At 43.0% G+C, this 15,754-nt stretch overlaps 1 protein-coding gene across 5 annotated transcripts in view; it reads left to right on the top strand.

The window, feature by feature from the left end:
* Positions 1-15,754, top strand: part of mst1rb (macrophage stimulating 1 receptor b) — a 318,451-nt gene that overhangs the window by 57,768 nt on the left and 244,929 nt on the right. The window lies entirely within an intron of this gene.

Raw genomic sequence — 15,754 nt, 5'->3', positions numbered from 1 at the left:
TTTTTCGCATCTCTGTTCAGAATGGGCGCCCTGTAATTCTCAAGTCACGTCCTCTTGTACTAGACTCCCCCACCATGGGAAAAAACTTTGCCACATCCACTCTGTCCATGCCTTTCAACATTCAAAATGTTTCTATGAGGTCCCCCCTCATTCTTCTAAACTCCAAGGAGTACAGTCCAAGAGCGGTCAAACGTTCCTCATATGTTAACCCTCTCATTCCCAGAATCATTCTAGTGAATCTTCTCTGAACCCTCTCCAATGTCAGCACATCCTTTCTCAAATAAGGAGCCCAAAACTGCACACAATATTCCAAGTGAGTTCTTACCAGTGCCTTATAGAGCCTCAACATCACATCCCTGCTCCTATACTCTATTCCTCTAGAAATGAATGCCAACATTGCATTCGCCTTCTTCACCACCAACTCAGCCTGGAGGTTAACCTTAAGGGTATCCTGCACGAGGACTCCCAAGTCCCGTCGCATCTCAGAACTTTGAATTCTCTCCCCATTTAAATAATAGCCTGCCTGTTTATTGTAGTTGTATTGTAAATGTTATGGTGAGTTCTGGTCTTAACCCCAATTCTTTGATAAATTTGGATATCAAGGATCCAGCAATCTGTTTTAAAGTTAGCTATTAATAAAATCAGCATGAAGTTTAGCTTGTGGAGGGACATTCTCCTATCTTGGCATGTTTTGCTTAATTAAAGATGTTAGGGACATGAAAGTTGTTGATGTAGGCTGCACCAAGCTCTCCAATCACACCACTCCCCTTCTCCTCTTTAAACCAAATATCTGCCCTCTCCGTTCTAAATCCCGATGCAAGGCAAACTGTTGACAGTCCCATCCCCACCCCACGGATGCTACTCGACCCTCTGAATTCTTTCAGTTGTATGTTTGTTGCTGCAAATTCCATCATCTGCCATCTTTTGTCTCCATAGTGGTACCAAGATTATTTGTGGAATGAGACACTGAGGTATAGACAATTAGAGATGGGGGCAGAATTAGGCCATAGAGCCCATTGAGGCTGCAGTACCATTCCATCATGGCTGATTTAATATTCCTCACATCCCCATTCTCCTTCCTTATCCCTGTAAACTTTGACACCATTACTAATCAAGAGCCTGTCAACCTCCTCTTTAAATATACCAAATGACTTGGCCTCTACAACTGTCTGTGGCAATGAACTCCACAGATCACTGCCCTCTGGCTAAAGAAATTTCTCCTTATCTTCGTTCTAAGGGTTGTGTTTATATTCTGAGACTGTGACCACACATCCTAGACTTCCCCCCTACAGGAAACATTTTCCTCACATCCACTCTATCTAGGCCTTTCAATGTTCTATGTTTCTGGGAGCCCCCCTCATTCTTATAAACTCCAGCAAGTACAGGCTGAAAGTCATCAAATGCTCCTCATACATTAACCCATTCATTCCCGGAATCATTCTTGCCATCCTCCTCTGGACCCTCTTCAATACTAGCACATCTTAGATAGGCAGCCTAAGGCTGCTCACAATACTCCGAAGTGCATTCTGATCAATGCCTTATAAAGCCTCAGCATTACAGCTTTGCTTTTATATTCTAGACCCAAGTCCATAATTCAGATTGAGATGTGTTAAGCTTTTCAAAGAGACACGTAGAAAAAAGTGAGATGAGCTCATCACTGGTATTATATCTTCAGGCCACTTCCTCCAGTTGGTTGCTGCATTTGCAGGTTATGAGTGCCCCTAATCCATTACTGAGCATAAATGCTTTGGGATGACTATTCAATGGAAGCATTGTGGCTAAGCTAATGGACCAGCAACCAAGATCAATATTAGAATCAGGTTTATTATCACTGTCTTCTATGAAATGAAATTTGTTGTTTTACAGTAAATGAATCGTGCAAAAACGGAAGAATAATATGTTCATGGACTGTTCATAAATCTGATGGTGGAGGGGAAGACGCTGTTTCAGAATTATTGAGTGTGGGTCTTTAGGCTCCTGTATCTCCTCCCTGGTGGTAATAATAAAAAGAGGGTATGACCTGGAAAGCAAGGGACTTTAATGATGGATCCTCTGGAGGATGTATTCAAATCCCAGCATAGAATCTGGAGAATTTAAAGATAGTTATTTGAATACTTGCAGAATCAGAAAATTGTGAACCTATTGATAGATTTGATAACTATTTGACTTGTGCATGCTTGCTATTCTTGACTCTACTTCACTGGACGTGTCTCCAGATGCACCAGTGGAGAACCTATTTGTCCTCTCAGTGACTCACTTCAGGGTGGGGCGATTACAATTGGACAATAGATCTTGGGCCTTGCAGGTGCTACCCACGTTCCCAGCTAAAGGACACGATGCTAGAAACACTCCGTATCCGTGGAGAGAGGAGGATGGGCTCAAGGTTATAAATCCTTCGTCGATTTTTCACTTTTCCCTTTCTAGCGAAAGGTCATGGGCTTGAAATGTTAACGGTTTTCCTCTCCCTATAGGTTCTGCATGGCCTGCTGAGTGTTTCAGCATTTTGCTCATTTCAGGTCTCCAGCATCTGTAGTTTTTATCTTCAATTCTGAATCCTGAGAATGAATTAATAAATGCAAGTTTAAAAAAAGTAAGGATTGGAGCAGTCTGGTTTGTGCTGTTTATTATTTAGCAGATGAATGGGTACTTCGCTAGAACCATTAATAGATGTGCATCAAGACACCTCCCCATCACCCTCATCAACTTACCCAGCGGCTACTCAACAGCTGTTTTTCCCATGTAGCAGACCACCCCAGCTGCTTGCTGTTTGATGTGTGGGTCACTGCTCCTAGTCCAAAGATTTCATCCATTCCTTCACCCATCCTGATCCCAAGAAAATGCATTTTTAAAAGTAACTTACGTGCTTTGGAAAGAATTATTCAGATACTTGGCACTGAATGGAGTCAGTAACAGAATGCAGAATGGAATGTAAATAGTCGTTTGTCATACTGAAAATATATCTAACCAATACACCCAGATGCACACAAGGCAGTTTTGAAAAAGTTCAACTGCATATACAATCCCCCATTTTTTTGGTTTTAGAAAATCTGTTAATTTTGGGGGAGGAAACTAGCCCTGGATTCTGAGTTCACTCCAGGATGAGAGCCAAATGGCCAGCTTGTTGAAACAAATTCAATTATTTCCTCTTAAAGCAAACTCATCCTTCTCTAATAAGGAAGGGGATTTTAGAGAAATTAGCCAAGTTGTGAATATTTTTACTATTGGAAGAAGATCTGTGCATATATTTAACCAAAGAGTTATTTTGGAAGTTTTAAGTACAAGAGATTTTGCAGGTGCTGAACTCAGTAAGTCAAGCAGCTTCTCTAGAACTGAATAAACAGTTGACTCTTGGGACCAAGACCCTTCCTCTGATTCACGATTCTGATGAAGGGCCTCAGCAGAAAATATCGATTATTTATTCCCCTCCATGGATGCTGTCTGACCTACTGAGTTGCAGCAACAATTTGTGTGTTTTGGAAGTTTATTTGGATATAGAAGGGCAGGCCTGTTTCATGAGGAGAAAGAAGTCGTCCTTCAGACCTGGTTTTGGATGTGACATCAGTCAGCTGTGTTTCCTCCGTCTACTGGCACGATCATATCCATAACTTTGGCCCATTGAGAGGGTTAATCTGACTGACTTCGTGTTCTGGTGTTCAGTATTTCATTGATTCTAATGCCCACAAGAAAATGAATCTCAAGGTAATATACGGTGACATTATATACATTGATAATAAATTTACTCTGAACTTCGCTCCTGTCATGAGGAACAGGCAATTTCTCCAAAAGGTAAGGCTTCGAAGTGGATTGAAGTATTCAGAAGGGACAAGCATTGAGGCAAAATGGAAAAGGTAAAAGAATTCAAGCCAACTGACAAATAAATCAGCGGAGATGTGAGGGAAAGTGGGAAGCTATTGCAATCTGGAATTCTTTGCTTTCAGGAGGGAATTGGATGCATTCTCTCGAATTCCCTCTGTGTGTCCTGTCTGTGTTGCTGGTTCTAGGTAACAGTATTCATTTGGTTAGGGAATTTCAAAGTTCAAAGTAAATTTAGTATCAAAGTACATACATGTCACCATGTACAATCCTGAGACTCTTTTTCCTTGTGGGCATTCACATTAAATACAAGAAACACAATAGAATCAATGAAAGACCACACCCAACAGGATGGACAACAAACCAGTTTATCAAAGTCAACAAACTGTAAATACCAAAAGTAAAAAAATGAAATAATATTAATGAATAAATAAACAATCAATATCGAGAACATGAGATGAAGAGTCCTTGAAAGTGAGTCTATAGGTTGTGGGAGCAGTTCAGTGAAGGGTGAGTGAAGTTATCCCCTCTGGTTCAAGAACCTGATGGTTGAAGAGTATTAACTGTTTCTGAACCTGGTGGTGTGAGTCCTGTAGCTTCCTGATTGCATCAGTGAGAAGAAGTCATGTCCCAAAGTAATCAAAGCAAGATTGTCTTCATAGCTCTGCTACCCATGGTTTGAACCCTAAAAGACAGGGCAGAAGCTCAAATAAAAATTTGAATAGCAGCCCCAGTGTTCTTTTCTGATGTGTTCAGTATTTCTCTCCTTGATGGGAAAAACATGTTTGAATTTTCAATCCTGTTAGAAATCTCAAGGCGTCTTACAGCCAAAAAAGTATAAGACTGTAAGACCACAAAACAAGGGAGCAGAGTAAGGCAATTCGGCCCATCGTCTTTTCACTATTCCTTTATGGCTGACTTGTTATCTCTTTCAATCCCATTACTTTATATTATTATGTCCCATCAGTCGCCTTGTGTATAGTCTAGTGCCACAATCAATCTATATCTATAATCTATAAACTCTGTATTTTTAAAATTACTATTACTGTGTTTTTTGTACAGTTTCAGATCTGGCTTAACAATTATTTCATTCTCCTTACACTTGTGTACAGGAAATGACATTAAACGATCTTGACATTGATATTCTCTTGCATAAGTAAGCTGTGAAAAGTAGTTGCTGCTACAATTGAAGAAATGCAATATTCAGTTTGTGCATACCTGTATTATTAGTTGTGGGAGCTTGTCAGATGTGGAGTGATAAAGTTAGATCAGGATATGGTGAAGGACTTGCTCTAGTATGAACTACTTTGTATTCAACTGAGAGTGCATCGGGGCTCAATTGAAAGATGAACTGTTGAGCCTGATGGCATAGCCATTAGAGTGGTGGTTTTGCACCTCTAGGTCCCTAGTTTGATTCTGATCTGGGGAACTGTTTGAGTAAATATAGTCTGTTCTTCCTGTGGCCATGTGTGTTTCCCCTGGATTTTATTGTAGTTGCTTATTTATTTAGTGATACAGCTTAGAGTAAACACTTCTGGTCCATCAAGCTGTCCAGCAGCCCCTAATTAACACTACCCTAACGAAGGAACAACGTGCAATGACCAATTAACTTACTAACCAGTACATCTTTGGACAGTGTGAAGAAGTCGGAGCAGCTGGAGAAACACATCCATTCCACGGGGAGAACATACAAATTTCTTAGTGAGGATGCAGGGATGCAGCTCCAAGTTCCGATGGCCCAAGGTGCAATAGCTTTGTGCTTACCGTTGTGCTACTGTGGTGCCTCCTTTCTGGTTTTTTCCTTCTTCCGAAAGGCGTGGTGAGTTATTTGGCTACTGCATTTTAGCCCAAGTATAAGTAATTGGCAAAATAATCAAAGAGGAGTAGCTGGTTTAGTGTGTGAGAGAGTGGTTTGCAATTGGATTGGGGGGGGGGGAAGGTAGGGGGAATGAGTCTTATAGGGATGCCGTTTTGGTCATTAGAGTGCACTTGTCCCCCATGACATCACACCTCATTATCTATCGGATCTTTGATTACTCGACTCTGTCCCAACATGTAGCTCTCTGTCAATGATGATGAAGCAGAAACACCAGCTAATCTTCTGAATATTTGAGAATAATGCCCCATCTGCGCCTTAGGGCATGGAGCCTACTTCTAACATTTACCTCTGATTTGCTTAAATCCAAATTGTTGTCCAGCTGAGGAAATTCCTTCATCTCTCATTCCTCTTCATCTTGACATGTATGAAGTAAATGCATGTCCATGTGTTTTTGGAGTTGCTGAGTACTGTGAAGCAGAAGTATTTTCTGGTGTTTAATACGGAGAGTAAAGGAGATTGTTGCTTCATTTACTCAGGTAGTAAGGAGGTCATGTACGGGCAGGAAGAAGCCTCAATGTAAAAAGGTGATGTGTCATCAGTGAAGTAATGATGGAAACATGCAATAGCAACAGCCTGCTGCTGGACAGAATGCTGTTCTAAGCACCTCTGTACTGGTAACACCATTGTAAAGGTCATCCAGCTGTGAAGGTAGTTGTGTGGCTGTGGGATGTCAGTTATCTGGAGGACTTCAAACATCATGATTGCTTCATCAGTGACCATTCTTCTATCAAACTAGTAAAGTGAGGTACACACAAAGTACTGCAGGAACTCAGCAGGTCAGGCAGCATCTGTGCAGGGAAATATAGAACCACAGAACGTTGCAGCACAGAAACAGGCCTTTTGGCCCTTCTTGGCTGTCCCGAACCATTTTTCTATCTAGTCCCACTGACCTGCACCTGGACCATATCCCTCCATACACCTCTCATCCATGTACCTGTCCAAGTTTTTCTTAAATGTTAAAAGTGAGCCTGCATTCACCACTTCATCTGGCAGCTCATTCCATGCTCCCACCACTCTCTGTGTGAAGAAGCCCCCCCCCCCCCCAATGTTCCCTTTAAACTTTTTCCCCTGCACCCTTAACCTCTGGTTTTTTTCTCCCCTAGCCTAAGTGGAAAAAGTCTGCTTGTGTTCACTCTATTTATACCCAACATAATTTATATATATGTATACACACGAGAGAGGGAGAGACCAAGCTGCAAGCCTTCCCCTCTCCACGCCACTGATGTTGTCCAAGGGAAGTGCACTAGGACCCAAGCAGCTTGGCACCGGTGTCGTTGCACAGCAATGTGTTGTTAAGCGCCTTGCTCAAGGACACAACACGCTGCCTCAGCTTGGCTCATGCCTGATCCACCAGGCCACGCGCCAACAAATACATACGTGTGTGTGTGTGTGTGTGTGTGTGTGTGTGTGTGTGTGTGTGTGTGTGTATATATATATATATATATATATATATATATATATATATATATATATATTTTGATATTTTGGGCTGAGACCTTTCATCAGGATTGGAAAGGAAGGGGGAGAAAGCAACAGTAAGATGGGAGATGGGGCGGGGAGTAAGTACAAACTGTGAAGATCACAGAGGAGGAAGCAGTGAGAGAGGGTCTCATTGAACTCCTGTTCGAGAGAAGATTTAAACTTCATCTAGGTAAGCATTCATTGTAGAGACTTCACAGTGGAGCAGCATAACATCAACAAGAGATTCTGCAGGTGCTGGAAATCTAGAGCAACACACACGGTATGCTGGAGGAACTCAGCGGGTCAGTCAGCATCAATGGAGAGAAACCAGTCCTGGTGAACAATACTTACTGTTCATTTCCCTCCATAGATGCTGCCTGACCTGCTGAGTTCCTCCAGCATTTTCTGTGCATTGCTCTAAATTTGCAGCATCTGAAGAATATTTTGTGTCTGCACTATCTAAGTGGTTTATTTGGTAATGATCCTATTTGCTACTCTCCAGAAAATAAAGCAGTTATACCTAGATCACTTTCAGGCACAGGTCAAGCGTAGCACAATTGCTTTACAGCACCAGCCAGCCATCAATGATTGGAATTCAATTCCTGCCGCTGACTGTAAGGAGTTTGTATGTTCTCCCTGTGACTGCATGGGTTTCCTATGGGTGTTCTCATTTCCACCCACATTCCAAAGACCTATGGTGAGGGTTAGTGAGTTCTGGACATGCTATGTCAGTGCTGCAAGCATGGCAAAACTTGCATGTCTAGCACAATCCTCATTGATTTGATTTGATGAAAATTATGCATTTCACTGTTTGTTTTGATGTGGATGTGACAACTAAAACTAAACTTTAGTCTTTAACTGTCCAACCACTTCTCCTTGATGGTTGCAGTTGTTACTATTGCACTGTCAAAATTCTGGGTCACTATTGATATAGAAATCCAACTAAACCAGCCGGAGAGTCACTGCAGCAGTGAGAGCCGCTGAAAGGCTGAGTCTCCTTATAGAGAGAAACATGCCATTTGGTTCATTTTTATTTTGCCCCAAACGGTATTCAACACCCCACACATCTATCCCACGTTAGATTAATCTGCACATTAGGGTTCATTTCTGATACTCAATCTGCTCATTAGACAAAAGTAGGAATTCAAAGAATTTCATAAACAGAGAGATGGACTTCAGCCTATGGATGTAGAAGATTACTGAAGTCATACAGGCCAGTCAGCCCTACACGTTCCTGCTGTCCAAGTATCCATTGTCATTAATCCTACCCCAATCCCATTTTCATTCTCCAACTGGCCCCACATCTACACAGAGCTTGGTCATAGGAAAGCACCATCGATTGTCAAGGGCCTCCCCATCCAGGTCATGTTCTCTTCTTACTGCTGCCATCAGGAAGGAAGGTACAGGAGCTCTGGATTCACACCACCAGATTCAGGAACAGTTATTCCCTCAATCGTTAGGCTCTTGAACCAGCAGGTACAACTCCACCCAACTGTACTCACCCCATCGCTGAACTGTTCTCACAACCTATGGGTTCACTTTCAAGGACTCTTCATCTCATGTTCTTGATATTTATTGCTTATTTATTATTATTATTATTATTATTATTATTTCTTGTTTCTTTTTCTCTTTATTTGTGATTGCAGGGTTTACTGGTATTTTCCCCACATAGGTTGGTTGTCCATCCCATGGATATGGTCTTTCATGGATTCTTTTGTGTTTCTTGTATTTACTATGAATGACTGTAAGACAATATAGGTTCTTGGAATTGTGTATATACAGATTTGGTATGCATAGAGAAGTGCAGCACTGAAACAGGCCTTCAGCCCATCTAGTCCAGGCCGAGACCATTTAAACTGCTTACTCCCATTAACCTGCACTGGTACCACAGCCCTCCATATCCCTTCTATTCATATACCTATCCAAATTTCTCTTAAAAGTTGAAATTGAGTTTCCTTGTGCCACTTGAGCTAGCAGCTCATTCCACACTCTCATGATCCTCAGAGTGTACAAAGTTCCCCTCCGGATCCCCTTAAGCTTCTCACCTTTCACCCTTAACCGATCATCTCTAGTTGTAGTCCTATGCATTTACCTCATCTATACCCTAATAATTTTGTATACCTCTATCAAATCTCCTCTCAGACTCCTATGTTCTAAATAATAACCAACACAACTGATCAACAGATGACGCAATGGGCACAGCTCTGTACACCGTCCTTACACATCTGGAGAAGTTATTTACATCTTTCCTGTAGGTAGGTAACCAAAACCACATGCAATACTCCAACTTAGGCCTCAACAATATCTTGTACAACTTCAACATACCACTCCATCTTCTGTATTCAATACATTGATTTATGAAGGCCAGTGTGTCAAAAACTTTTTTTTAAACAATCCTATTTACCTGTGACACCACTTTCAATCAACTGTGGACTTGTTACCCTTTGTTCTCAGCACTCCTCAATGCCCTAACGTTTACTTTGTTAGACCTACCCTGGTTGGTCCTACTGAAGTGAAAACCTTGCAATTCTCTGCAATAAATTCCGGCTGCCATTTTTCCAGCTGATACAGATCCCCCTACAAGCCATGATAGAAATCCTTGCTGTCCACTACACCCCTAATCTTGGTGTCATCTGCAAATTTGCTGATCCAGTTACACACATTATCATCCAGATCATTGATATCAATGACAAATAACAAAGGACCCAGCACTGATCCCTGCAGCACTCCACTAGTCACAGGCTTCCAGTCAGTGAGGCAACCCTTTACTACCACAAAGCCAATGTCTAATCCAATTTATTACCTCATCCTGAATACAGAGCGACTGAACCTTCCTGACCAGCCTCCCATGTGGAATCTTAAGTAGTGGGGGGGAGGGGGAAATGTGAAATGATAGGAATGATAAATCATTTTGCATTTCCCCTCCCCCACTACTTACAAATCTCTTACTATCTCTCCTTTCAGTTAGTCCTGACGAAGGGTCTCGGCCCAAAACGTCGACAGTGCTTCTTCCTATAGATGCTGCCTGGCCTGCTGTGTTCCACCAGCATTTTGTGTGTGCTGTGAGGAGTAGATTTAAGAGGTTGGGGATGGGAGGGAGAAACACAAGGTAATAGGTGAAACTGGAAGGGGGAGGGATGAAGTAAACAGCTGCGAAGTTGATTAGTGAAAGAGATACAGGACTGGAGAAGGGGGAGTCTGATAGGTGGGGATAGAAGGCCATGGAAGAAAGTTAAGGAGGGAGGAGTACCAGAGGAAAGCGATGGATAAGCAAGGAGATAAGGTGAGAGAGGGAAAAGGAGATGGGGAATGGTGAAGAGGGGAGGGGGCAATTATCAGAAGTTTGGGAAATCGATGTTCATGCCATCAGGTTGGAGGCTACCCAGATGAAGTATAAGGTGTGGTTCCTTCAACCTGCATTGCGACAGTAGAGGAGGCCATGGATTGACATATCAGAATGGGAAGTAGAATTACAATGGGTGGTCACTGGGAGATCCTGCTTCCTCTGGCAGACAGAGCGTAGGTACTCAGCAAAGCAGTCTCTGAATCTACGGTGGGTCTCACCAATGTGCACTGGACATGGCATGTAACACCAGCAGACTCACGGGTGAAGCTTTGCCACACCTGGTAGGACTGTTTGGGACCCTGAATGGTGGTGAGAGAGGAGGTGTAGGGGCAGGAGTAGCACTTTTTTCCACTTGAAATGACAAGGAGGGTGATCAGTCAGGAGGGATCCTAGTGGAAAGCAGAGATCACCCCCCCTAGTGGGGGGTGATAGATGTGCTCGATCGTGGGGCTCCGTTGGAGGTGGCAGAAGTGCGGGAGAATTATGTGCTGGATATGGAGGCTGATTGGGTGGTAGGTGAGGACAATAGGAACCCTATCCATGCTATGGTGGTGTGAGGATGGGCTGAGAGCAGATGTGTGTGAAGTGGAAGAGATGCGGTTGAGGGCGGCGTTGAGGAAGGGAAGCCCCTTTCTTTGAAATAGGAGGACATTCCTTCGTTCTAGAATGAAAAACCTCATACTGAGAGCAGATGTGGTGGAGACGGTGTTTTTACAAGTTAACAGGGTGGGAAGAGGCATAGTCCAGGTAGCTGTGAGGGTTTGTGGGTTTATAATAGACATCAGTAGATAAGCTATCTCCAAAGATAGAGACAGTGAGATTGAGGGAAACCAGGTAAATTCGAGGGCAGGTGGGAGTTGGAAGCAAAGTTAATGACGTTGATGAGCTCCACATGGGTGCAGGAAGCTGCACCAACATAGTCATTGATGTAGGGGAGGAAAAGTGGGGGTGGAACCTACACTGTTCCATGTGGCTGACAAGCAGGCAGGCCTAGCTGGGACCCATGTGAGTGCCCATGGCTACACCTTTTGTTTGAAGGAAGTTGGAGGAGCCAGAGGAGAAATTATTAAGGGTGAGGACAAGTTCTGCTAGACGGAAGAGAGTGGTGGTGGAGGGGAACTGTTTGGAGCTGATCTCCAGAAAGAAATGGAGAGCTTTGATGCCTTACTGGTGGAGCATGGAGGAGTACAGGGACTGGAGATCCATCGGGAAAGTAAGATGATGGGGGCCAGAAATCATTGAAAAGATTCAGAGTGCCTGAAGTGTCACAGATATAGGTAGGAAGGGACTGAACTGGGGGGGGGGGGGGTAAGACAGAGTCGAGGTATGAAAGTACGAGTTCAGTGGGACAGGAACAAACTGAAACAATGGGCCTACCTGGACAAGCAGGTTTGTGGATCTTGGGTAGGAGGTAGAAACGGGCATGGAAACTGTGAGGCTGGTGAAAGTAAATGGGGCTAATAAGGTCAGTGATGGTGTGGGAGACAATGGCCTGGTGCTCCTTAGCGGGATCCTGTTTGAGGGGTAAGTAAGAGGAGGTGTCTGAGAGTTGTCACTGGGCTTCAGCAAGGTAGAAGTCAGTCCACCAGACTAAGCACCCCTTTATTACAGGTTTGATGGTGAGGGAGGGAAGAGCAGAGTGTTGTGAAGGGGTGAGGTTGGAATTGAAGAGAGGAGTGTTGAAGTCGAGACAGTTGATGTCCCAATGGCAGTTGGCAATGAAAATGTCTAGAGCAGGCAGAAAACCCTGGCAGGGTGCCCAGGAAGAACAGTGTTGAACTTGGGAGAAAGAGTCATTGGTGTAGGGTGGAGAGTCCTTGCCAAAGAAATGTGTCCAAATCGATATTTGCCAGATTATTTCATATATCATCAGAAACTTTTAAAAGCCTTTCTCCAATTTAGAATCTCAACCTGCGGGTCAGACCTTTTTGCATGTTTATTTTGAAACTAATAGCTTTGTGGTCACTAGATACAAAGTGTTCCCCTACAGAAACTTCAGTCACCTGCCCTGTCACATTCCCTAAAAGCAGATCCAGTAACACATTGGGATTTCTATGTACTGATGAAAGAATCTTTCCTGAACACTTTTGACAAACTGTCTAGTCCTTGTATGGGATTCCCAGTCAATATGTAGAAAACACTAACTAAAACAACCTTATGTTTCATTGAAACAGTCTGTGATCTCTTTACAAATTTGTTCCCCTGCTCCCTAGGACTGTTGGGTTGGCAATAGTATAGCCCCATTAACATGGTCATACCTTTCTTATTTCTCAGTTCTATCCATAACACCTCACTAGAGGAGTTCTCCAGTCTGCCCTGATGGAGCACTGCTGTGACATTTTCTCTGACTCGTATTGACACTCCTCCTCCTTTAATCCTTCTCTCTCTGTCACTTCTGAAGCAGCAGAACCCTGGAATATTGAGTTGCCAATCCTGTCCCTCCTGCAACCAAGTCTCACCAATGGCTACAATGTCATAATTCCAGGTGTTGATTAATACTTCGAGCTCATCTGCTTTTCCTATGATATTTCTTGCATTGAAATATGTGCAGTTCAGGACATTAGTTGCACCATGCTCAACCTTTTGATTCCTGCCTTTGAGGTCTTATCAACATCTGTCCCCACAACTTCTCCACTAACTGTTCTGACATTCTGGTTCCCATTCTCCTACAATTCAGGTTCTTTGTTAATGAACTTGTTTTGAGTTTTGAACTTCAAAATTCAACTGCTCATACCAATTTACAGTGGCAAATCACCTACCAACCCACACGTTTTTGGGATGTATGATGTTGGCACCATGGTAGAGTAGCGGTTAGTGTGATGCTATTACTGCTCGGGGTGTTGGAATTCAGAGTTCAATTTCACTGTCATCTCTAAGAAGTCTGTATGTATTCTCCAACAGTTTCAAAGACATTCCAATTAGTAGGTTAATTGGTTATTGTAAATTGTCCTGTGATTAGGACAATGTTAAATCAGGGTTTGCTGGGTGGCATGGCTGGAAATTCTGGAGGGGCTTTTCGACACTGCATCTCCAAATAAAAATAAATAAAGCTAGAGTGCCTGGAAGAAACCCACACGGTCATAGGAAGAACATGTAAACTCCATGTTGAATCCTGGTCTCTGAGGTCGTCGTTCTGCCAGTTGTGGCACTATGCTGCTCTTGCATGAGCTTCACCTGATGCCTCCAAAACATTCCCACCAACTCCAATGCCCAGTTAGGAATGTGATGGGATGCTTTCCAGTTAACCTGGCTGCATGCTGCTCCATTAACAGTCAAGAATCATAGCCATTAAAGACCAAACATATTCTATTGTGTACCATTGTGATCACCTACCTGTAGAGCCTTCCTTTCCACCACAGCACAGTGGCTCAGTGGATCCAGAGTAACAATGATTTTGTTCTCCATACATTTGTGACATTAAACAACTGTGAATCTTGAAACCTTCACTATTAACACATCAGAGTGCACCATCCCACCATGCACTGTTACTTGCCTAGTGGACTCTGACAGTACCTCCTACATCCCCAGCCAATATCACTGGTTGTCCCGTTGATTAGGTTAGGGTTAAATCTGGAGTTGCTCGGTGATAATCCTTGAAGGACCCTCACTGTATCTCAATAAATAAATACATTTCTAGGCACTTCACTGATTTATTCTCCTGTCCATCAGGAATCTCTTCACCTCTCAGCAGAATGTCAATTTGGCAGTGTTTTAATCTGGAAGCTGCCCACACTCTTTGTTCCAGGTTCCAGCATCTGCAGTCTTTTCTGTCCCCATTGCAACTGTAAGCACTGCTCTAGGCAACAGGATGAAATGTACTGCATTGACTGGGAGACAAGCTGTTGGTGATAAGAATCATGGAGAACTCTTTGGTTTGTCCTTCTCTCAGAGAAAGCTCTTCATCTGGGTTGAGGATGTATTTGTATGCGTTCTGAAAACGTTGAAGAAACCCATGCGAGATCCACATTCTCTGCCACAGATGGGGCAGGAGGTATTTGACAGGTTGGTTGGTGTAGATTAGAATTGCAATGGCCCTTGTGGCCTGCCACGTCCATGTTAATCTGTTTGTCCTTTATGTTAGTCCCATTTGCCACTATTAGTACCACACCCTCCCTGCCTTCCCTTTTGTAGTAACTGTATCCTTTGATAGTGAATTCCAGATATTTATCACACTCTGTGTAAAAACTTAAAACAAATGAAGGGATTAATGTTTGAGGAGAATTTGACAGCTCTGGACCTGTAGTCACTGGAGTTTAGGAGAAGGTGGGGTGGGGTATCATTGAAACTTATCAAATATTGATAGAGTGGATGTGGAGAGGATGTTTCTTATTGTACAGGGAGTCTAGGACCAGCAGGCACAGCCTCAGAATACAATGATGGTCCTTTAGCCAAAGGGTGTTGAATCTATGGAATTCATTGCCACAAGTGGCTATGGAGGCCAGATCATTGGGTACATTTAAAGCAGAGGTTGATAGGTTCTTGGTTAATCAGGACATCAAAGGTTACAGGGAGAATGGGCTTGAGGGATAATAGATCTGCCCTAATGGAATGGTGGAAATAGCCTAATGGTTCGAATGTCCTAATTCTGCTCCTGTGTCTCAGTCTTATAATTTTAACCCCTCAGATCCCCTTTAAAATTCCTGTCTGTCTCCTTAGACCTCTTGATTTTAATATCCTTATCATGTGGTTGGTAGGATCAGAAGATTTGCATGCCAACCACCACATATATTTTGGGTATCAGTGCCCTTTTGCTGTGGAGACATGCATTTTTTGATGTTTTCTCAGATGCTCCATTTGAGCTATCAGGGATCGGTCACCGAAGCATGTTTTTTTCAAGGAGACTATTCAAGATTCAAGCACATTTATTATCAGAGAATTTATAAATAATATACAACCTTGTGATTTGTTTGCTCACAGGTAGGCACAAAGTAAGAAACCTGAATGTACCCTATTCAAAAAAATAAATTAAAAGACACATAATGCACACGATAAAGAAAACAAATACAAGTTGTGCAAGCAATTGAAGTGAACAACAGCATTCTGAACCAAAACTGAGTCCTCCGGTCCAAACCCTGGAGTAGGCCCAAAGCCTACTCATTATATTAGTGGGCACGGAGTACAGCAGCTGGGGCAGTCTTCATAGCCTCAGCACCGTGGAGAGGCTGAGCAAGATCAGCTCTCGTCCTGACCTTTTCAGTCTATCTAGTTGGGTGTTTAAAGTAACTCAACAATGGAACAGTGAAAGGATCAGGGGC

The sequence above is a fragment of the Hypanus sabinus genome, chromosome 19 (assembly GCF_030144855.1).
Source record: "Hypanus sabinus isolate sHypSab1 chromosome 19, sHypSab1.hap1, whole genome shotgun sequence".
Classification (NCBI taxonomy): Eukaryota; Metazoa; Chordata; class Chondrichthyes; order Myliobatiformes; family Dasyatidae; genus Hypanus; species Hypanus sabinus.
The sequence above is the reverse complement of the archived record's forward strand: the minus strand, read 5'-3'. Positions and strand labels throughout refer to the sequence as shown.